Genomic DNA, 25,304 nt, shown 5'->3' on the forward strand with positions numbered 1-25,304 from the left:
ATACAAATAAAATCTGTGGGCCTCTAAAAGAGAGCATTTAAATATTGTCTCCTATTTGTATATACTTTGTAGTTTTGAAATACTTTGATAATCATTTCATACTTACTTTTTGGAAATAAGTGGAAAGAGTGTATTTTAGAGAAGAAGGAAAAAAGTAAACAAGCTTCCAAGAAGTTAGGCAGTAAATCACTATCTGTGACTGTCGGGAACCAGTGCTCCTCTACCCTTAACACGACGTTTCTGCTCTACACTGCTATGCAGTCTCACCTAAAATAGGGGTAGTCTGCCACAAACACTCAGGAGACAGTAAAACTCTTGTGAAGTTTTATCAAGATAGATTCTGGAAATTGACAGGTCCTAGAAATAGATAAAGTATCAGACATATATAAGGGTTAAAATGGCTACAAGTCCCACCTTATACTCCTAATTTTTTTCCCAGCAAACAAAGTTCTTCCCACTCAATAGCCCGGAAGCTTGAAGTTTCATGAGTACAAACTGATTTAATGCATCTTTCATCATTTATAGTACAAATACTTCCAAGAGGTGTAATAGTCATAGAGGCATCAGAATAAATTAGTAGAGATTAGTTAACAAATCACCTAGGAAGGCTCAAAAGGGATGGGACAGAGGAGGGGTCAGTTGTGAGGTTGTTCGTGGTAGAGAATACAGACTGGTCAGATGAACAACCGATAATCCCATGTAATAATAGGGGTAGAGTGTCCCTCTAGGTAACCATTCATCACAGAAGGAAACTCCATAAGGGAGTTCTAAAAGAAGAGAGAGGGACTAGAGGGAGAGCATTAAAAGACAGTTTAAAGCAAACCTTTATTCATGTCAATACTCTGGTCTGGGCTTTGGCCTATATGTATACTAAAAGCAGGATTTTCACACATGGTTAATGACAGGAGACCTGAATCACAGTAGGACTTTACCAAGAAAGATCTCTGATACCTCCTAAAACTTATTTTCTTTGCTTTGCCAATATGTGTCACTGATCTGATTACTCTGGAGAATAACGTGCTATGCTATTTTAAGCAAAATGCGAATATTATTTAAACAACAAGCTGTTGACTAATGCCAAACTAAACATACCATGGTCAGAACTGTGACTGCTCCACAGCCACAAACTCAGCAAATGAAAATATCATATTATACCTAAAATCACTGTGACCAAGTGCATGCTTCTTTACCAAGTATTTTTCCAATCCACTGAAGAGCAAAGTCAACTGGGAGACATTCACACTCTGAAATGCACTCTATTGTGGGAGGGGCGGTGGGCGGGAGGTAAAGGAGTGTGTACTGAGGGACCACTGGCATTTGGGAAAAGTGCAAACTCCTCAGAAGGACTTAAGAAGACCCCTCCATAGTACAGCCATTTGACTTCTTGCATGTCCTTGAACTAGTAGTATTTAAACTATGTGTGGAAGAGGCCACTTCCTTCTTCTAATGGCATTCTTTACTCGTCCAACTCCTAACCATCCTCAGGTATCAGCCTGGTCATCATTTGTTCAGGGAAGCCTTTACTAACACCCCCTACAAGGTCCCTTTATAGCTCAGTGTTCTCAGAGCAAAACACTCATCTCATTTCATTGTGGTGTTGGTGCTAGGTTTTCTTGACTAGATGTAAGGTAGGCAAGGGCAAGGACCAAGTCTGTATTGTTTTCCACTATAGGTCCCCATCATCAGCACAGTTCTAAACGTGTACTCAGCGTGACAAACATTATTTGTTGACTAAGTTAATTTTTTACTTGATTCAACATATGTTAACTAAGCACCGACTAGTGGCAGAAATCATTCTAAAAGCATCATTATAATAAAACAGTCAATGACACCTGTCCCATAAAGCTTAAATACTAGTGGGAACAGCAGATAATGAATACGGAGAACAGGTAAACTGTAAGGAATATTAGAAGGTAGGGAATACTATGGGGAAAAAATAGAGGAGGGTAAAGGGGAGTAAGAGTGTCCAAGGGAAAGAGGTTGCAATCTTAAATAAGATGAGCCCGGCAGGCCTCCTTGAGAAGGTGGCCATTTGAACAGACCTGATAAAGTGGTGAGAGAGGAAACCATACATGTCACTGGATATTCCAGACAAAGTAAATGGATGGCTTTCTCTGGGATAACTTATGTTACTGCATTTCCTCCCCACCACTGCAATCGCTACAGGACAGGGACACAATCTGGCCTTTCTGCTACTCCACTTGACTGCCAGGAAGAGAGGATAGGCCCAATTCAATTGAAGCAAAGCATTTTTCCTCTCCCTGTCTAAGCTGAGAATCTTGGAAGCAGAGGAACAGCTTTGGGAATCTTAAAGTCCTCTTTTTTGCACAGTTTTTCATTCAGTAATGCACTAACTTAAGCACAATATAGTCTTTGATAAAATGTTGATGGTTTTAATTATTAAAATAACTTTAATTACTGTCATTTTCTGTAATAAACATCCTATGTAGTCTGGGTGAACCAATAGGTTGCTGGGATCAAACCTGAGACAATGATAACAGGGTACACAGAATACTGGATATGGACTAGATATCATAAAACACTCAAGTTAAGGGACTTCCTGGTGGTCCAGTGGTTAAGACTCCATGCTACCAATGCAGGGGGCATGAGTTCAATTCCTGGCTGGGGAACTAAGATTCTGCATGCCACACAGCACAGCCAAAAAAAACCCCCCAAACCAGGCAAGTTAAGACTAGAACAATCTGATTATCTGACCCAAGAGTTTAAAATGTACTTGTTAGGACATGAGGAGAGAACCCAAACCACCTATGTAATCTTGCTAACAATAGTTCAACTGTAAATTAAGGAGGGACTAAGCCAGGGTGAAGGGAGTATGTCTGAAAATGAAGTTGTGAGTGACAGAGAAAGAACTACCAGGACTTGATGATTTGTATGGAGAAAGAGAGAAAATTGCTAAAAATGGTATGAAGTTTTGAGCTCAGGTCACACAAGGAATGATGGTTTTCTTCACAGATGTATAGAAGTCAAAGGAAAAATAGCTTTGACAGAAGGGAAAGAAAATTATGAGTTTATATTTATATATGCTCAAGTTAAAATCATGGGGAGAAACCCAAATGGATATTTCTAGGAGCCAGATAGAAACATGGAACAGGAATGTGGTAGAAAATTATGGTATTGAGATAAAGATGTTGGAGTTACTTGTATAAAGTGAAAGTTGAGTCATGCGACTAGATAAAATGACAAAAGAGAGTAAAAAGAAACAGCAGAAGTGGATGGGAGACAGAAGCTTGGTGCGTATCCACATCTAAATAATAGAAAGAAGAGGTGATAATGAAATCAGAGAGGGAATGATCCATACAGGGAGTAGACTCAAGATGGCACGGTGCCAAAGCAGCCAGGAGAGGAGAGTTTGTGAAGAGGGCCAGGTTTAGGAATTAGAAAGCCAAGAATGGTGTTTAAAAAGAGTCGTTCTAGCAGAGCCATGTGGTGGATGCTGAGGAACAAGAGGGTCAGAAAATGAATGCACAAGTGATAAGAAAGTGGAAGTTATTTTCTCCAGAAGGTTGATAGTGAAAGGGGTGAAAAGCAAGAGCGTTACCCCAAAGGATTAGGGACTCAAACCTTTCTGTGGTCGGTTCAAGGTGGGAAAGAGAAAAGCATGTTTACAGAAAAAAAAAAAATCCATGAAAGAAATAAGAAAGCAACTGAAGAAACAAAAGAGAGAAATATTAGAGAGAACAAGATTCTTTGAGCAAGAACTGTTAGCTTTGATTTCTGTCCTCTTACTCTGAGAGAGGAAAAGAGGGAAGGCAAACTCGAGGTGTGAGAACATCGGCAAAACATGAATTAGAGGAAAGGACTTTAGGAGAATCTATGTTAAAGTGAAAAGACAAAAACAATGGATAAAATTGTACTGAACACCTACAGTGATGTGTTACATGGAGGACAGACCTAAGTGATAGTTACTCTCTCTTCTTAAAGGAGCTTAGGCTACTGGTTATACTCAAGAGGTGCAAATGGGAAATGCTTATTAGAGTACAAAGGGCAAAGTTGGAACTAAGGTCAATAGATGGTGAGAATAAGAGCTAATTGTGGACTAAATATGAAACTTGGTTGTCTCAAAGTTCAAAACTAGGACACCATGTTGAGAGGCTGTTTCCATATCTGTTTCAGTAGAGACTTCTAATTCTAGCCCTGTGCCCAGGAAATAGGCAAAATAGAGGGACCTTCCTTAAAGTTCCCGATTTTTTTTTTACACAGATGAGTATCTCTATTTGAAGCCGACTTTAGATGACTGAAAGAGCTTTGGTAAAAAGTGGAAACCACGTGCCAAAATTATATCCATGACACTTAGTAAGCTTTAGCAAGAGATTTCTTTTCATTAAAGTAGTACCACAGGGACTTCCCTGGTGGCCAGTGATTAAGAATCCACCTGCCAATGCAGTGGATACAGGTTTGAGCCCTGGTCCAGGAAGATCCCACCTGCTGCAGAGCAACTAAGACCGTGCTTCACAGCTACTGAGCCTGTGCTCTAGAGCTGGCACACCACAACCACTGAAATCCGTGCACCCTACAGCCCTCATGCCACAACTACTGAGCCCGCATGCTGCAGCTACTGAAGTCCATGAGCCTAGAGCCTGTGCTCCACAGCAAGAAAACCCACCATACTGAGAAGCCCGTGCACCACAATGAAGAGTAGCTCCCGCTCGCCACAACTAGAGAGAGCCCGTGCGCAGCAACGAATATCCAACACAGCCACACACACACACGAAAAAAGTGGTACCCTAAGAATGGATTCCACCTTGCTACCAAGCCATGGCCTAGCTCATAAGAAGAGTATGCTAACTCAATCTGAAAAATATTATTCACTAATTTTGAAAACTAATAGTGATTGTCCTGACAGAGGGGTCAAATGGAGAATGGAGGCACCTGTGTGCCACTGGCTAGTAGGGTCAGGAAAAAGGAAATAATAATATTCATACAAATCTAAAATGCTGTTTTTCCTCTGTTGTAATTTTAACAAAATTACTTTAATGACCATAGAAATTATAAAACACAACTATCAAGACAACACTATCAATCCATTTTTACTAATACAGAATTAAGCAGTAAACTATATTAAAGTCCTTGATCAATTTAAGATGTAACCAGACACAAAATAATTTAAAACAGACAGGAAAGAAGAAAGGGAGGGAGAGAAGACCTTGAAATAAACACAAAGGAAAAAGTATTTTAATTGAATATCTCATTTTAATAAGTAAATATTTTCACTTTTCTTTCTGAACATGACAGTTTAATAAGTTGAGATTCTTTCAGAATTCCATATTACCAAACTACTTTCTTGTGAAGTCTGTACATTAGGACACATTTGAAAGTCCAGATCATTTAGAGAATTTACTGTTTGCTTTCATTACAAATGATTAGTCTTTGAAGATACATAGGAGCAGCTATTTGGAATTTTTATACAAAGAAACAGAAAAAGCACACAAGTATCCTAAATTGGAATATTATGCACAGATGGCCACAATCCGCCCAGCAGGAGAAATCTGGGGTGATGATATGGCGTAATACTCCTCCATTCCCACCCAATGAAAATAAAATCCCAAAGCCAACAGCCACCCTGGCTCCATCAACAGGAATGTAAATTTAAGTGTTAATGAGCCAGATACAGGGCATTTCCTGGAGATTAAGGGCAGTCTGGAGAAAGGGGACAGACTTGGGGTTCTTAACCCCAGATGGTCATTCATCCCCAGAAAATATCCTACCACAAGCTTTTCTCCTCTAATTATTCCACAAAGAAAGACACATTAACAAACAAACGGCCCCTAAAACAATGTCCTAAGTCAGTGGTTCAGAAAATGTGGTCCCAGGAACAGCAGCATCAACTGGAAAGTGATTAGAAATGTAAATCCTTGCACCCCTCCCCAGACCTACTAAATCAGGTATTCTGGAAGTGGGGCCCAGCAATCTGTGGTTTAACAAGCCCCCCAGGTGACTCTAATGCATCCCACAATTTGAAAGCCATTGTCCTAGGTAAATTGCTAACTTATATACACATAATAAATTATCCTGACAAAGAGATCTAGAAATCCATAAATGTAAGAAGTACTTTCAGAAAGCAGTCACTTTAGAATGAATTCCAAACCAGTCATACCACTGCATAAGTCACATGAAAAAGTGTTAAGGATGCAGGGAGAAGGAGAAGGAAAAAAAGAGGACAGAGAAGGGGAACAGAGGCAGGGAGAGGAGACTGGGGAGGGAGACCATGAGCTGGGAGATCAATTTCCACCTACCTAAGAAGACAGGCACCAAATCATGCACTGCAGTCCAGAACCAAAATGGTCAAATCGTAGGTGCTCAAAAAACATTTTCAGGATAAATATTTATAGAGGAGACATTTCAGGTTCATGTTCACAATGGAAATAATTTAGCATAGATATATAAATCATGCTTCTGTGTATATCTGAGTTACAAAGCTTGTTAGCTTTTTAAAAATTGCTTTTGCTTTATGGTATCCCTTAGTAAAAGGGTGATTGTTTCTATGTAATATATTTGAAATTCACAAGCCTTGTACGACACACATAAAAATCAGATTAAACACAATATTCAAACTTCATCACACAAACACTCTTCTTCAACTAAAAAATAAAAAAGCATTAAGTTTCACGTATGCTACAACCTGGAGGAAGTGGTGAAAGAGGCAAGAATTGTTGCAGGATGTATGATCCCTGCCCTCGTTAGTTGGCTAGAAGGACACTGTGGCGGCAGGGGTAAAGATGGTGTGTGTACCTGCCTCTGTTAAAGCATCAGTAGTCAGTAATAGTACTACTAAAGGAAGGAAAACATAGGACAAAAGCTCTTGCCTCCTCCTGGGCCTAAGTGCTGCATCCCTCCCTGCCAGCTGCTCAGATACCTATGACTTCCCTAAGGACACTCTGAGGCAGAGGTAGTGCCCAAATCCAAATTCAGCCTCAGATTCTTTCCTCCTAGTTTCTGGTGGTCTTTGAGAAGGTGAGCCACAGAGAAGGTGCTCAACCAAAACTAGCTCTCCAAGGTGGTGATCAGTGCAGGATGGGTGGTTTAGACCCAGACCCCCTGAAATACTAAGAGAACAAAATGAGAGAGGACAGTACTGTGACTCTTGGAGGCTGTGTGGAATCTTGCTCTCTTTAATGCACCGCCCCCCATGCCTTTTATCACCACTTTTATGGAGCTGTAGGTCTAAGCCAATGATCATTCATTAGGAACATTCTTCAGAAACATCTCTGATGGCCACCTCTGACCTGTTCATTAACTACCAGGCCAGTTCCTGATTACAGTTTGTCAAAAATGTTTATTATCTTCTTGTTCTGAAGAGACAGGAAAGATTAAGAATGTTCCAGCCTTAACATGAGGCTCCACATCTGTAATAAGCTTAAAATAGTATATAAATGGCAGAATAATTTCCTGGCAGCTTTCAACCGACAATTAACAAGAAGACCCCCAGAAAGATTAAGAGATACCCATCTTCTTTTAAAGTGTCATCTGAGAAGTTATATAACTAAACTTTTTATCTATAATAAACGGTTATTAGAACTTGCTAATAATTGTTTTCTGACGACACTGGAAGTTTATGCTTGCACCACAGAACCATGACAACAATCACTTGTTTTGTAAAGAAGGGATTTAAGGAGAGATACTTCAGTTCTAACCACAAATTTAAATTCTGAACCTGTTACAATTAGTCAAGTTAACGGCGTTTTTCAAGTGAAAAGAAAAACTAATCTCTAGACATTCAAAAGTTACAGGAGGGTCCCACAGGGAAAAAGAGTTACATGAGCATCAACTTGTTTTGTTAAGGCATTTTCCCCTGTTTAAATGATTTCTTGCAAAGCACATGTCAAATATCAATACCACACAGAATTTAAAAATGAGGTGTTAAGATAAAAATTTACTGTGAACAAAGTGACTCTTGCCAGAAGAGCTAAAACTGTATATTTCAGCTTTCAGAAAGCTGTGACAATGTGAATCAAACCTGTAAGCCAGGTTTATAAGTTTGCTTCTCAAACTTTAGCGTGTGTAGGACTCACCAAAGTGTAGCTTGCTGGGCCCAGCCCCAGAGATCCTGACTCATTACACCTGGATGGGGCCCGAGTATTTGTATTTTTAACAAGCTCACAGGTGATGTGGACACTACCAGCGTTCAGGCCCCCTTCTGAGTGCACTTATCGCCCGATCACTAGGCATTCAGAGAGGAAATGCAGGGTTCAAATTATACTGCCAAGAGCATCTGCATCTTTCTTCCTGATATAATCATGGCTTTGAAATTGTCAAAGTGACAGTGCCAATAAGTTTCAAAGTCTCTGATGCTTTTCTCTTTCACTACTAGCCTGATCAGCAAACAAACCAAAATGATGTCTCAGAAGCAACAATGGTGTGGATATACATTTCAAGAGGTCCGTTCAATGTCAGTCAACACTTCCTCTAAGGAACCCAGGAAAACATGCTAACAACTGACAGATGTCTTCAGTAAAACACGGAAGTCTGACAGGACCAGCCTCCCAGAGCTGAAAGTCTTATATCCACTTACTCCACATCCCAGGAACCTACCACCCCTATCTCATCTCCTTTAGAAGAAAAGTTAAGCTGTGTAACTATTTATTGAGCTGTGTCTATGAAATCCTGGTCTCCTGGTGGTGGCATTTTGTACAAAAAAAAAAAAAGAAGAAGAAGAAGAAGAAGAAGAAAAAAAAAGAAATACACAGAATGTGCAAATAAAAATAGGGAGGTTTGTTAAATTCTTCAAAGTGAAGTTATCACCTAGCAGTTTACTGTAGCCCTGGAGCCAAAGAGAATACTTGTGTCCCTAGCATGTTAATACCTGATACATCGACTAAATTACATATACGTGCTGGTGCCATTGGAGGTTTCTTAGTAAGACCTTGGTGATTCAGCCTCACTTTTAAAAAGTATTAGTTGGAGGCTATAAGTTTGAGGGGGGTATCGTGGCAGCTAACATGAGGGAACTCTTTGTTCCTGCCTCTCAATTTTGCTATGAATAAGAACTGCTCTAGGAAATAAAGTCTATTAGTAAAAACTTTTAAAGGTATTAGTTTGAACACAAAAGTGACTAATGTAAGTGACTTCTTATTCTCAGCAAATCATGACTTCAAATCATGACTCCTTTGCATGGGCCAAAAAGTTACTTAAATTAGAAGTTTGACATCTACGTCTTACTCATAATGTGTACAATGCTATAAACATTAATAAAGGGGGGAACTCAGCTGTAGGACTTACCCCACTGTTTTAAGCTTATTTACTCCCACATTCTCCCTAAATTTTGAGGCCAAAGGCTGTTTCAGGAATCCTGAGGTTGCAGCAGAATGCTAGCCTGGACTTCCAGTAAGTATTGCTTGAAAGAAAGGGACTATTTAAAAAAATATATGCTTGTACTCAGCATCACCTGGCAATACAGTAAGGTCCCAGAAGACAACATCCCCTGCTTTCCAAGATGTTCACAGTGAATATGGCCGTGCTACTGTTTGATCACATACCTGAAGGAGAGTGGGGAGGAGGGGAGAGAGAGGGGGAAGAAAAAGAAGCGGGGGGTGGGGGGGAGACACAAATGGAGGGAGGGAGGAGAATGAAGAAAGGGAGTGGGGGAGGGAGGAAGGAAGGGCACAAGAGCCTGGGAGAAAATCCAAGAAGGAAATCACAGTCTTTTATAATCTAATCTCAGTAATATCCCATCATCATATTCTATACAGTCTATATCCCATGCCATATTCCATTAGAAGGAAATCACTGTTCACTAGAAGACAGTCCCTAAATACAGCCTATACTTAGGGAGAAAGAATCACACAAGGGCATGCAGGCAGGATGTAGGGATTATTGGGCACATTCTTAAAGGCTGCCTATCACACTATCTCACAGCGTCTTTATGAAGATTAACTGAGTTAAAACATAAGAATGCTTAATACACTATATAGCAAGTGCTACGTAAGAGGGCTTTTATTCATACTGTTACTATGATTATTATGATCTCCTTAAGCAGAACTCAGCAAACTTAAACATTTTAGGCTTTGCAGGCCACATACAGTCTCTGCTATATATTCTTCTCCAAAAGTGTAGGTTTTTTCACAATGCTTTAAAAAATACTAAACCCATTCTTAGCTCAAGGGCTATACGAAAATAAGTAACAGGCTGTATTTAGCCCATGGGCCATATTTTCCTGATTCCTGATGCTAAGACACATTTTTGAGTGCAACAAAGAGACTGGTATTCCTTATACGATAAAGCACGCCATTACCTGGACACTGATCTGATAGGTATGATGCCATTTATTAAAAGGCACATTAGTTTATATGCCAGGAAAAGGCAGCCTGTTCCTGTAAGGAATGCCACAATCATTCCTTCCAATACAGCTTTAATGGGGGCAAGTAAAGAAACAGAATAATATAAACTAAGTTGGGATTTGGGAAGTTGGATATAATTACCTAAGTTGAAACCTAGCCAGTATACGGGATGGGGATGAGGTTATGCAACCTACTGGACTCAAAATAAAATTTGATCATGATTTCATGGTCAATTATACAGACAGGGCTCCCAACAAAAAATGCTGGCAGCCCACATCATTAGACCTGTATGTGGCTTTGGTGTCGTATCCAAGAGAAGAACAAGAGGTGCCACAGACAGGACTCCATGAATTGTGGGGGGAAGTGAGTTCTGATTTCCTTGATGGTCCATCCTGTAAGGCCTAAATGTGATTTTTCCCAACTGGCTCCTACAATGGGGGGTGGGGGTTGGGGGGGCAGATTATAGAATAAACTATCAGCACTGAAACTGAGCAGGTATTAAAAGCAGGGTCTAGGAACGCGGGATACTCCCTCTGCTGGATTTAGGAACACAGAGGTACATTCAAAACAAAAAATACTTGCAGTTTCTACCTATCATTGAAAATGAATATGAGGAGCACTACATCTTTTTTTTTTTTAGTTTTTAAACATTTTGAATGGACAAGGTTTGTGAGTCATTTTTCAAGCTCTCTGTTGGAATATAATTCATCATTTTTAAGCTCTTTATTGGAATATAATTGATCTTTTTTTTTTTTTTTTGTGGACCATCATCTTGCAGATGAAAGACACAGGAAACTATGACAAGAATTACTTGTGACTACTGACGTCAAAAGTAGAGGATCATTGGTGTAATAGGTCAGAACTTTCTTTGCAGTCCACCTAAGGCTCTGTTAGCCTACCTGGGAGCTGGGTACTCCCGTATGCACAGAAACATCAGTCCTGAATTCAGTGGTTCCTAATTCCATCTCTATTTCTACTAGAAAGGTGAAGCAGCCATCAGAATCAATAGACTTTCACTGTACATCCTCTGACTCGCCCTCTCAGGTTTACCTTATACCAGGAAAATTCCTGCCTGTTCGAATCCTTGAAGAATCTAATTATATCAATTATCTGATACTGTTTACCTGGCATATAAATCTATAAGAGGAGACTGGATCTGTTATAGTAGCTAAAAAAAGCTAATCATTCAGCCTCCATACTTCAAGAGACTGTGAGAATATTATGTTCCACAAAATACCTTAATGAGTGGCTCATGTGGAAATAGTTCTCAGTCTTGAGCACTTATTAGAAACTCCTGAGGAACTTTTGGAAAATACTGAGACCCAGGTCCCCCCTCGTCCCAATATTCTGATTTGATTGGTCTGGAGAGGGACCCAGACATTTCTATTTTTTGAAGTCCTAAGTGCTTCTACTGAGTAGCCTAGGATGAGAAGCACTGGTCCTCTCCTGTGGGAAGATTCTCAGAGTCGGGCAGCCCTTAGTTCTTATCCTGCTCCACTATTTGATTAGTACAGGATGTTAGGAATATTATGCTTTCTGAGACCGGCTCATCAACTGTAAAATAGGAATGCCACCCATCTAGCTAAGTCACAGTGAGGCTCAACGCAATAATGCATGTCAAAGCAGTGACACAGTCCTCGAGCCAGGGGCAGTTTGGAATAAATGGTGCTAAACAAAATATGCTCTAGGATCAAAACGACCCCATGGTTAATCTCCAAGATTTGGGTGACCCCAAGGCAGTGGCAGGAACAGGAGAAAAATAAAGCTATCAATGGAAGCTAAAATTTAAATCAATTTCCATCAGCATATGAAATGAGATCATCATCGCCTAGGAACTTGCTTAGGCTGTTTATCATCCTTTGGTTAGATCCCTCCCCACAAAAGGGGTGGGGGGGGTGGGGGTGGAGGGCGGGGTAAGAGAGAGGAAAAGAGAGAGGATATGAGCATAGATACATGGGGTTCCAACCCTGACTGCTCAGCTCCTGGGCATGTGTCGTAGAGTACACTGCTTCTTTTCTCCCCATCTCAGCTCCTTAATTCTATAAAATGGGAACATTCATACCTGCCTCATGGGGATGTGGTGAGGATTATATTAACATTTCAGCATACTTTCTGCAGCGTGGTAAACATTCAATGAATACTACTTCTTTTATTGATATGGTTTCCATTACCTCTTATGGGTTGTTCCTGATGTCTATACTGTAATCTAATTTTATATCTTTTTCTTGATGCTCACCATACTTGAGTTTTATTCATTAAAAATATTAATAGAGAAGGGAAGGCCCTGTAGAATGACTGTTTTAACACAAGCTCCATACACTCCTGGAAATGACTCTAAAACACAGAGGCTGGCGTATTGGGGTTCATCAGCCAATGTCATTCCGGTTGATTCAGACCCAAGCTGTCAACAGCCTCTACTGCCTTAGCTTCCCTGCTATTCCTCTGCAAGCAATTCCCACTGATCCAAAATGATCCTCCAGCATTAACAAGTTTGCTTTGAAATCCACAGTGAAAATGATTCTGCACGCAAAGATGGCTGTATGAAGATCTCAGCCTGCATTTTCTGGGCCTTTCACACATACCCAGCTTGCATTAAAATTGTTGAGTTTTGAACACATCAGGTACAAGCCCTTAGTGAATTCACTTTCACTAGGCTGTTTCAAAATTTTATTGCTGGAATAATTCTAGGTTCTGTGTTCTCTCACCAGAGGATTTAAATAGATCCCCTGTAGGACATTCTGTGAGTGAATAAGAACCACTGTTATGCTTATATTTCCTGAAGAATCAAGGCCTCCATTCCCAAATCATGCTTTGATATGACTGTAAATCCATTCCATGAGGTTACTGAAACAGTACTGAATTTTCACATGGCGTTGGATTTCAGGTTCTGCGTGTGATCTGCTAGCACCACAACTTGCCAATGGAGCACTGGTCCTGCTTAGAAGTGGCATCCTTAAAGTGACTGTCAAGTGGTGACACAAAGCCCTGCAGCCTCAGGTCCTGGGGTTAGGGAGAGGCAACAGCATAAATAGAATGTGAACAAGTCTATTTAATGGATCTCTTTATTTTCAGAATAAGATCTTCAGTGCAGTTTTACCAAATATTCTTGACCATGTCCTTGACTGATGGTAATCTGTGGAAGATGGCATGAGAAAACTTTCTAGGAGCATGAGTTTTGAGTGTTTGACGAACACGTACACCCCCACTCCCCAGTTTCTCTATTTTCCATAGTTACAGACTGATGAATAGTGACCTTTCAAATCTTGGCTTCTAATTCTTAACCATTTTGTATATGGAGAACTTCACCTGTTGAGTCCTAACTAGAAGCATCTCAGTAATCCTGCTCAAGTGGCAAGAGAAGTTCTTCCACTAGAAATGAGTACTATGCTTTGCATAGCTATAATCAAATGCTTCCAGCTGTTTTAATTAGAATAACAGAAGTAGGGAATGTTGCCATGGAAAGTGTCACAGACTGAATGTTGCTGACCGCCAAAATTCATATGTTAAAATCCGAGCCCCCAATGTAATGGTATTAGGAGGTGAGGATTTGGGGAGCTGATTAGACCATGAAGGTGGAGCCCTCAGGAATGGGATTAGAGCCCTTAGAAGAGAGACTCCAGAGAGCTCTCTCAGCCCTTCTGCCATGTGATGACTCAGTGAGAAGGTGGCCATCTATGAACCAGGGCCCTCACCAGACACCAAATCTGGTGGGGCTTTGATCTGAGACTTTACAGACTCCAAAAATGTAAGAACTGTGTGAAATAAATGTTTGATGTTTAAGCCACCCAATCTATGATATTTTTGTTATAGCAGCCTAAATGGACTAAGACAGGAAATGAAAGAGACACCATTCGGTTCAACTCCATCATTTTTCAGATGGGAAAATTAAAGTTAAGTCGTGTAACTAAAGACAGCATTGTTTGTGACACCAAAAGCAGGAACCGAAAAACCACTTATTTTACTCAAGAATGTCCTCATTTAAGGTTTCAGAGTCCTTTTGATTTTGTTTGGTTGGTTGGCTGGTTGATTTTTGAATTGGCTCTTTATTCTTGTAAAGCTCCTTCATTTAAAAGTCTACAAAACTATGTTGCTCTGAAATTTTACTTAAATACTCAAGACTGTACACACCTCCATCTACCCTATGCTGCGATGAATACATAGTCTTAAAATCTAGATATCCTTCAGACTGTTGAAAAAAGCATCTGATCTGGAGTCAAAAGACCTGTGCTGGAATCAAAGTTCTATCAGTCGTTAGTTGAGAGCCCAGAGGAAGGCACATCTATCTGAGGTTCAATTTCCTGAAAGGAAATCATCCTTCTTTACTGGGTTAGTGAAACTTTGAAATGGTACAATATATGTGAAAGTGTTGTACAAGCTACATATGAAATGTTGCACATTAGCAATTATTACTTTGTTAATATCATTATTTCTGGTCATCCAATATGTACAATAGCAGGTGCTGAGGGGACAGGATGAATGGACCATGACATAAAGCCCTTACTTACAATCTAAGGGTGAGAGAAACAAAAAAATAGAACATCAAAAAGGAATATGTGCTGAAATGATAACTGCTGTGTGAGGAAATGGTGGGGGTGGTAAGAAGGTATCTTGGACTAAGATAACTATCTTGGAATCCAAGTCCTAACTATAAGGTACCCTTCTACAAATGCCATTTCTGAGTAAAATTTGTGTTATGCACATTAAGTGTTCTGTCATTCTTTCTTCCTTTCTTTCCAGGCACAGAAAATACAAGGCAGAGCAAGAAAAATGAAGCCCCCACTTCATGATATTTATTCAGTCAACTGTGGAAGATGCTACGGAGTATCAAAATATTCCAGAGGTCTCTCAACATCAAGGGAGAAGAGCACACCCCATATTTTCCCTCCTAAAAGCCACAAACAGCATTTGTAAAGGCTCTAGGTTTGGGTCTTTGGCCTCCTGTCTCAGCATCCACCAGGAAGCCATGGCTGATCTCTTTCCCCATGCTTTTAAATTCCTTTGTTGGAAAGCAACATTCACACATGAGACTTGGGCTCCAGGACAAGCCCAACCCAGGGAAATGGGCAAAGGAAAGTAGACTCCACTAACATGGGCTGGCCTCAGTGCTGCTTCCAGACCTACAGCTAACGTTTCAAAGAAGAGAGACTTCAATGACTCCATTGGCTGATTGCTTGCCTAGAGGCCATGCCCTAAGCGCATTGCTGGTTCCAAGTTCTCCAGATGTTCTTGATCCTGTTTGGAATGCACAGGCCAGAAACTCTGGAAAGCAGCAGCCTCTTCATAAAAGCGGTTCTGATTTGGTGGTCAGATGGGAGCCATCTGTTAGAAGGCACCACCCTCCTCACCAGCCACAAGGGCCTGCAGCTCAGAGTTCTTTTTGGGAGACCCTTCCATGGCGGGTTCTCTCCAACAAGCCAAGGAAAGATTTTGTGACTGTGGTCCCACAGAGAACACCTGCAATGTTTGGACCCTTGCCAGAGCAAACTTGTTTCTTTCTCTAGAAAGGACCCTCCTTACCCTGACAGCTAAAGACCCCAGTGGGTATTTTGGATTTCTCAGTGCTCGCACTGGGGACGTTTTCTTAAGAATGGCCCCTTTGTCTTAGAGGGAACACTCTGCCAAAGCTACATACCTAACTCTCTCTTCAACTGCTGCCCCACCCTCGTAATTCTAGGCTCCATTCTCCCGATGACTCATGTGTTGTGTTGTGTCATGGAAAATACACTGGGCTAAAAGTCAAGAGGCTGGCTTTTGTTTTACTCACTTGTGTGAGCTTGGACAAGTCACAGAATCCCTTTTGGCCTCAGGTTTCCCATCTGTAAAATGAAAGAGGTAGGCTCAGTGATCTTACCACTCCTTTGAGCTCTAAAACACTGAATTTTAGATCTCTGTTCCCTATTTGATAGCTTCAGTGAGGCCCTGGACTCAGGCTGGCAGGCTCAAGACACATCTAGCAGAAGCATCAAGAGAGGGAGAAGGCAGGTTTCCAGAGCCAGTGACCTCATATAGACCTGCCTTCTCTAATTATGAGAACCTAAGTTCCAACGAGGGGGAGGGGGCAGCTGTCTGCCATATACCATCCTTCTCTTACGGGCACAAGAGTGATCTCCTCCACCCCTTTAGGGGGGTTAATATTCCGACCACCGGGTGTACACATTGTTTGCCTATCCCACTCCCTGGCTCAGTAAGAGTTTATTTAAGTTGTTGAACATTTTTCTGTTAAAATCCATAGTTAATATTTGACTGAGATGATTATGACAGTAATTCAAACAAAAATTGAGCTATTATTTTTCATAAACAGTAGTTCTCAAATTACCTTCAACTTAATCTCATAGTTATGAAAGATCTTTTCTGACTTATATCTGTTTTGTCCCCAAATCAAACATTAGTTCTCAGCTATCTATAAAGTCTTGAGAACTTTTCAGCACTTTCATGTCATTTTGTGAATAATTTTTTGTCATTCTTCTTCTTATATACGTTTTTACCATTCATAAGGCACCTGACACTGTGTCATAAAAAATTTTTTAGTTTTCATTCCACACATCCTTCATGTCTTTGAGAAACTTACTACCTTAAGAAGTTATAAAATAATCTAAACAAATGTGGTACACTAACGTAACTATATATCAAGATATAATGATCACATAAAATTCACGAGCGAAATTAATTGTGCGTTATTCGTATGACATATAAAGTTGAAAGGATTTGGGTACATTGTAAAGTAGTGTTTGGATTTGGTAATTATGTAAAGAATACCCTTAGGTCTAGGATTATGCTGACCAAATGGAACAAATCTCGGGCAGGGAGTCCCATTTGGCTAAGCTAGCCCTCCACCCACTCTGCAGGGCTTGCATGCGTTTCCTGGGTTGAGAACGCAGAGAAGCAGCACTGCAGACACTCATGGATTCCCTCTTCCCCAACGTCCCATGGAATTGACACCTGTCCCTCAGCAGGTGTTAAGTTTTGGCTTTAGAACCTATTCACTGAGTTCACTACTTATCTCTCCCACTTTGGGCTCTGAAGGAAACCAGTACAGGTCCTTACAATCTGAGTAAAGTATTGTATAGAATTAGAGAATCAGTTGTTTAATCCTTTATTTGCATGTGTTCTTTTTCCATATAGATTCTCCCTGGTATTTTATGTTCTAGTAACAATCTCTCAAGATTTTAAAGCATATCACATGATGTATATGTAAATAATTATATACGTGAATATGTGTGTGTAGTCAGAAAACTAACTTTCTGCTTATATGCTATTATCCCCCTAGGTTTCTGGCAGTTTTTCTACATAAGGCTCAGAGCTAATCCCTAACAATTATACTTTAAGTATCTGCCTTTAATGATTGTGTTAATTCTCAGAGCTGCCTGAGCCTCATCTGAGAAACTTGGCAAATTGTGGGAAAGAATTTAAAAAACAGGCCAGTGTACAGTGACTGGTGTTCAAAACTGCCCCCTCGAGTAATTCAACCACACACAGTATCAGTTGTGGAACGAGAAAGAGACTTATTCTTACTTTGAGTTTAACTTTTGAATATAACTGATGCCTAGGTTAGAAGTTTCTTTTGAAAATTTTAAAGTTAAGAGCAAGGAATGTTTATATTTTCTCTTCCTCAATTCTATTTTCTAAATGTTCAGTGAAGGAAAATAATGTATTTAAAGAAAATAGACGTTTGTATTGAGTACCCGTATCTGCAAGGCTGTATTCTGAGAACAAGCAGATTTGTTTGGTGACCATTTGCTTTATGTTCATAAGGGCCATTAAGTTAGAACAGTTTGCTTTGAACTTTCACTTGATCTTACACACTGCTGCTCAACCCCATTTCTGACGTCACTAGCTTCAATGGCTACTTATATTCTTGGCCACTTGGAAATTCATTCTCTGAATTGTTCTTATCAAATAAAATCGACAGACCTATAGTTGGATAATTTTGTTTAAATAAAGCAATAGTTGAAAAACCAGAGTAGAGGAATTTCTTGTAGCCATCATGATGCTAAGTTCCTTGCTATAAAGAATCTCTTGATACTCAAACAGAAAATGGTAATAAAGTTTTTATCAATTGACTCTTTGCCAGGCACCATGCAAAGTACTCGGAGTACAACAGTCTCTGAGACAGAGATGGGTAAACACGCGATCGCAATGCAGTGTATTAGACAGACCGGACAAAGGACTAGTTAAGTCATCCTCCTGCAGATAAAGAAGCCTCCTGAAGAAGAAACACTGAGTTATAAAGGAAGAGGGAAGAGGAAGATGAAGGGAAGAAGAGGAAGAAAATTCTGAGCATCCGTGCAATGTGGAGGAGGCGGAGGAAGGAGGAGAGGGGAATGAATGAGGGTACTGCGTGGGTGAACGGGCTGAGGGAATGAATCCGGTGGCCTGATTAAGGGCACGAGTGACTAAATGATGTTTTTGTGGCAACTGGACTGGATATGTCTAGGGGAGAGTAAACAGCAAGAGACATGAAGCTTATGACAGTCATGAGTGCTGCTCACTGATATTCAGTCCCCCTCTCCCTCTGGACACACCAGAGGGTTGTCTTCCTGGCTCTCTTGAGGTTGGATGAGGCCATGCAGCTAGTTGTGGCCATGCTAGAACACCTAATTGTTGAGGTGGGACCCACCAGAGCTCTTTTTCCCTCTGGCAAAACCACCAGCAACATTCAAGATGCCCAGGTAGCTGGAGTCCCTGAGTAGATCATAAGCAAACACCCAGTGCTGACCTGAGTCGTTCTTGGTGCCTGAGCGATCTGAGAACTGGGGTTGCTGATGCCATGGAAAAGTCCTAACCACCTTGAAGTGTGTCCTACCTTATCCAAGATGAGAGTGGCAGATGTGAGTTGTATCACATAGGGCCCCCCAGCCTTGCTGAGGAGTTTCCATTTAATCTGAGAGCACTGGGACTCCTTTAGAGGGATAGAAGGAAGGTTTTAATAAGATTTGCATGTTAATATTGATCACTCTGACTGCAAAGTACAGAATGGATTGGAGGGGACAACATGAAAATCTCAAATTCCTGAACAGCAAAGACTTATTTAACCATTTCACCCACTAGTTAAACAAATCTCTTCTGGACCTATTTTCAAAGTGTTGAGATGGCAGGAATTTGTCTCAGAAACATTGAAAAGCTCTATAGAGACACCTAAAAATACTATAAAAATGTTCAAATCTCTTGTCTAATCATAACCTCAATATCTCACAATGAAGTGAAACTACCAATCCAGTTTTACCCTATCGTCTTCAACTTTCTGATGAAAACAAAATATCCTCCTTTGAATTTTAAGCTAAAGAATCAGGGGTTAATTTCTTTCAAATCTGATTACTTTAGATTCTGTGTAAGATGGTTGGAGGCCAAATTATTATGGAAAGAGCGAGTAAACTGAGCCAGCATACTTCATAATTTTCCTTCATTAGCAATTTTTGCAGGCTTCACTGAATTTAATGAAAGAAGTCCCATGTAAATCAAGTCTATCCTCCCAGGGGAAATATTTTTTTAAGTTCTCCTGGACCTACGTACAGTTGAGTGTGTCAACATTCAAACATCAGAATATTTAGCTTAATTAAACTCCTCCCTGGTTCCCCCTTCACTTCTGTGAATGTGTTTAAGGCTTTAGTATCGCAATCCTCCCAGTGCCAGAGCTCCCCATGCAGTGTTACAAAGGCTAATGGTATCAGTCTTAGGCTCTCAGGCTTATCTTAGTCCACCTCCTCATTTTACAAATATAGTGGTGACTGAGGTGGCAAATTATACTGGAGATATCTTCAGGAAAGCTGTAAGAGGAAAATGTCTTAGTCTTTCTACATTTACTCGGAGATGACGCTAATCTACCCTCTGGGTTTGCTTTTTAACTACAGATCAGATCAATGGATTTGGTAGTAACTGGGTCCCATGGAACACCAGTGACCCCTGAGGTCACTGTGATTTGCAGAGAAAAGGGGTTCTAGGATCAGATGAGTCTCAGCAAGATGACAAATTATGTTAAAGGCTTCATCTTTGTTTATTCTGATCTCTCCTTCAAAAGAAATGCTTGGCAAGATTAATCTTAAGCTCACAGCTCCAAAAAGTTAGCATTTAAAGCTTTATTAAATATTTGAAAATGAGGAATTTCTCTGTTTTTAATTGCTTTTTTCTATTACTTAAATAGCCAGTTGTTGTTTTTTGTTTTTTTTTTTTCATTAAACCCAAGTGTATAGAAGCACATGACAGTGCCCTGTTATGGCAAATCTAGACAAATGTTCTAATGATTCAAACAGTAAAACAAAGCAAATTATCTAGTCTTCATCTCTATTCAAGATAAAGTTCTGAATCTACCATTCACTTAAGTCCTAAATGAGGTAGCTATAATGTTGTCATCACAATACAAGCATACAGCTAAGAAAGAGTTAACATAATCACAGACTTTGCTTCTGGCCATTAGAACACACAGAATGTGAGAGATGGGGAAACCTTAGGTCAGCCCAAGCCCCAGCCTTATAGATGAAGGAATTGAGGCCAACAGAGGCTATGGGATATACCCAAGGTCCTTTTTCTATGCAGCAGTAATTTAGTTTTACATTTGCCATTTGTCCAATTTTTTCTTCATCATGTATTGATGTATCAAACATCTGAGTTCCAGGCTTACCCGAGTCCAGTTAAGCGCTGACAACACAAAGATGAAGACAAAAAGGTCCTGCCTCGGAGGCTCATGATTCTGTGCTGTGTTGGAACCAGCTGCTACCAGCCCAGAAGGGCCAATTGTTAAATGCTCAAGAATTTTGTGAGCCAATTATTAAACACAGCCATGATTAAAAATTAAATTACATAAACTGACAATTATATGAAATTAAAGGTAACAAGTACTCAAAACACAGCACTTTCTAATTATCTTACTACATTTCTATGCTCTTGAGGTTATTTACATCTAGTGTATGTGTACAGTGGAAAATCTAGATAATAGAGCCCTCTGGCACATTTCTTCCCAAGTCCACACTCAGTGATACCACATGGGTAGTTTGAAATCAGGGGGGCATTTACACGATAGAAGTTGGCAGATGCTACAAATTAGCGATATTTTTCCCTGTGAGATGGCTATTCAACACTTACCACCTCACCACTGCCTTCAACTAATATATATGGAGTGCACTTTACTGTAGTGTGTACTTTACAGTAGGACTAGAAATTTACATATGCATGATCTCATACACTCTTCCAAATAAGTCTGTGAGACAGATTTTATGACTCATGAAAGACGGCACTACGCAAAACTAACTGTAATACAAAAAAGCCCTATGGTCACGAGATGGACAAAGCAGGAAGCAATGAATTCTGCATGGCAGCTGAGAGAGTACAAGACGAGGGGGTTTAACCTGGATTTAGTAAATTTACCGAAGGATGATGTGATACACTGAGGATCCAAGGAAACAAAAGATCATTGGGCTTTCATTATATTTCTGTCATTGTGCGCCCTATATTCCAAATCCCTACCAATCATTTGTTCAGTGACTATGAAACCTTTTCATCGAAAAGATTTGGTATTATTTAAAGGCTAAGATCTATGTGGTTTATCATTTAAATAGCCATCTGCATGTAATAGGTTATTTTTTCCTTGAAACCAAGGGATATAGGGCAGTACGGTGGAAAGCACAGAGGCTAAGGGACCAGAATGGTTGGAGCTGGGTCCTAAAAGGGGTTGGCACTAATCTGTGTGTCCTTGGCCAAGTCACTTACCCTCCCCGCACTTCTTTTCTCTTAACTTATAAAAGGAAAGCAAAATCTGCTGTACTGAAGATGAAATATGAAAATGTATGTAAAGCACTGGATCATGATGGGTACCCAGCGAATGCTGCTTCTTATCCTCCAGTCCCTTCTGCAGCAACAGTCTACCTTTCTCACCAGTTTCTCTACGGAGCTGCTTGGGCCTTTGAGGTATTCTCCAGGACTAGCGGGTCACTCTTCCAGGTATGCTTATCTTTGCCTGGATATTTCTTCCCCTTTAGGCATCAGTTAAATGTCTGGTCCCCTGAGAAGCTATCCATGATACACAATAAACTCACTTAGGTGCTCTTGCACTTTGCCTCATTACAGTCTAACCTTCCATCAGAACACAGGTTAAACGTCAATGTCATCACTTACTTATTTGTCCATATGCACCATTAGATCAGAAACTAGGCCTATCTTACTTGCCCTTATATATGAAGGGCCCAGCCCAGGGCTTAGCACACAGTAGACATTTTAAATTTTTCTGCTAGGGTAAATGAATGATTTTATTAGCTCTTTTGAGACAGTTGGTTACATTTGGTACCTCTCTTCACTTATTTAGCACTCATGTTTCTATTTAATTTTCCTCCTTCGGTCAATGCTTTTGTAAGCCCTGAGGTCTCAATGATTCTTCTTCTAACAAATGTGACTAGTTTCCCACATTTTCCAAGAAAATATAGGTACTAAGTTCTTATCCTTAGTTATACCATGTAACCCATCAGAGGTACAATTCAATAGCCCCTAGACAGAGGACATCAATTCCCTAGATAGAGGGGATATCAAAGAACCCTAGGCTTCCACGAAATTGGGACATTCGTAGAGACGTGGATGGACCTAGAGACGGTCATACAGAGTGAAGTAAGTCAGAAAGAGAAAAACAAATATTGTATAGTAATGCATATATGTGGAATATAGAAAAATGGTACAGATCAACCAGTTTGCAAGACAGAAACAGAGACACAGATGTAGAGAACAAACATATGGACACCAAGTGGGGAAAGTGGGGGAGATTGGACGGAGTTGCAGTGGGATGAATTGGGAGATTGGGATTGCCATATATACATTACCAATAAGAAAAAAAAATCAAATTGTACACTTCAAATACATGCAGTTTATTGTATGTCAATTATATCTCAATAAAAATTCTTTAAAAAAAAAAGAATCCTAGGCTTCCAGGTTAGTAAATTTGGCTTTATACTGGCACCTATTCTTTGGGTTTGAGATAACTGAATACAATAGAAACCTTTAGTGTGGCGCATGTACAGTTTATGTCTGTGCATCTTTCCGCTCCCCTGGGCATGTGGCAGTTCCCGTGCTCTACCCTCCACATCATTTTGTGCCTGCATCTGCTCTGTGTTTTGGGGGGGTTCACACCCATGTGTGAGACTGGCCATAGGCTGTGTAAGCCCCTTTACCACTTAGAGAAGAAGCTTCTGGTTTGTACCCCGTGGAAGCAACCAAAGGTCTGAAACACAGCCCCTTCTCTCCCTCCTTTCTTTCACACCTCTCATTCTTGCCCTTCCCTTCACAGTCCCTGTTTAACATTTCTGATTCTTAGGGTTTTTTCCCCTCCCCCCAAATCCTTCCCATACTGTAAAATCATTTCATTTGTATATAAAACCCTTTAATTCCTAGTTGAAATAAAACATTTCCTCAGCAGTTGAACTAAAACTATCCTTCTTTCAAACATCAGTGAATTCAAGGTTCCCTTCTGAACCCTTACTTTGGTGTATTAGTGATTACATTAAAACTCATTAAAAGAAATATTTTCTTTTTAGGTGTCCAAATATTGACATTCTGCAGCTTAATTGTTTTAAAATACTATTGGAATTCTTCTTTCAATCTTTAATGTTTGACTCTTTAAGGCCATGAAGTGGGAACACATTTTGAATGTAAAACCTAAGTGTCTTTAAATTAAATAAAACCTGACCCCAAAGAACCTCATTTCTAAATACAGAGAATCTGCTTGTTATACACGTTTTCTTTCCTATGGTAAAGCTGGATTGCACAGAAGGCCCATTCTGTCTCCTAATCCTGTTACGAAGAACAAGGGTAGTCTAAAATATTCGGGATGCTGATGCTTGTGTACATCTGCCTGCCACACCACGATACATCAAAGAAAGGTTATGATGTTACATAACATTTGGAACTGAGATTCCCATCAGATTTGCTACGAGAGCAGAAACAGAGTCAGACTTCTATCATCAAGCACTCATACGACAATCCAAATGGTTAGCCTTTTGGTGTTTCCAAAGTGCCGAATGGAAGAACAATAAAACAATTGGCCACGCCCATGAGAAAGCAATGCAGGTATGTAGGTAGAGTGTGCACAGGTGTGCAGCATCTTTGCAACTGGCCAGTACAAATTTCTTTCACTGCATTCACAGAAACGAAGGCAATACTCGCAAACATGATGGTATTCTCTCTCAAGTACTGGCAACCTCCATCATGCACTTGTAGAGCAGCCCTTGGTGAATCAAACGTCTTTTTACTTCCATGCTTCTTCACATACGTACGGAGGGTCAGGATCTGGAGTTTGAGCAGCAGGTCACACAGGCAGGACAAAAAGCTGGCTGGCTGAACCCAAGGATGAGCCTGGAAGCTAATGGTCAAGATGAACTCAGAGAGGACGTGCTGTTAAGCAGTTGAGAGTGTGGATGGACAGGCACTTAACGTCAAAGGTAAGCAGTGGGTCAGATGTCACAGTGCAATGCCAGGTGGATCAAAGGTGGAGACACCAGGGATCTGGGTTTTAGTCTGACTCTACTATGTGCTAGTTATCTGGCTCTGGATGAATCATTTAACTCTTCTGCACTTTGAGGCCGTCCTTTATAAAATAGACATAACAAAATATACTGAAGAGTGCTGTTCTGGATCGTGAATAAAAATTAAAATACTAATAAGAGTTAACATTTATGTAATCCTCACTGGGGGTTTTATATGAGTTAATACGATCTCCACAGTAACCCTATAAGGTAAATATTATTTTCAGCACCGAGGTCACACAGCTGATTAAAGTGTGTGGGCGGAGGTGGGGCTCAGGGCTCCAGAGTCTACAGAGTCTAGTCTTAAACATGAGATGACACATATTATAAAGTAACTCACTCATACTATGTTCACTATACTTATGCTGGTAATAATAATAATAAATATATACCATTACTAACTACTTACTGGGTGTCAGGGGCAATAGTCAGTGTTTCAATTTTGCCACAACCCTTTGAGGTAAGTTCTTCCATCTTTCCCTTGTACTAGTGGGGAAAGTGAGGCTCAGAGCAG

At 40.3% G+C, this 25,304-nt stretch overlaps 1 protein-coding gene and 1 long non-coding RNA gene across 8 annotated transcripts in view; both read right to left on the reverse strand.

Annotated features, from left to right (window-relative positions):
- The window catches only part of LOC130844781 (uncharacterized), a 136,727-nt gene extending 120,612 nt beyond the window's left edge, over positions 1–16,115 (reverse strand). Inside the window, exon 1 of the long non-coding RNA XR_009051239.1 lies at positions 16,060–16,115. This is a non-coding gene — a long non-coding RNA (uncharacterized LOC130844781). The remainder of the gene's footprint in view (positions 1–16,059) is intronic.
- Positions 1–25,304, reverse strand: part of ADAMTSL1 (ADAMTS like 1) — a 953,154-nt gene that overhangs the window by 851,864 nt on the left and 75,986 nt on the right. The window lies entirely within an intron of this gene.

This window comes from Hippopotamus amphibius, chromosome 2 (genome assembly GCF_030028045.1).
Source record: "Hippopotamus amphibius kiboko isolate mHipAmp2 chromosome 2, mHipAmp2.hap2, whole genome shotgun sequence".
Lineage (NCBI taxonomy): Eukaryota > Metazoa > Chordata > Mammalia > Artiodactyla > Hippopotamidae > Hippopotamus > Hippopotamus amphibius.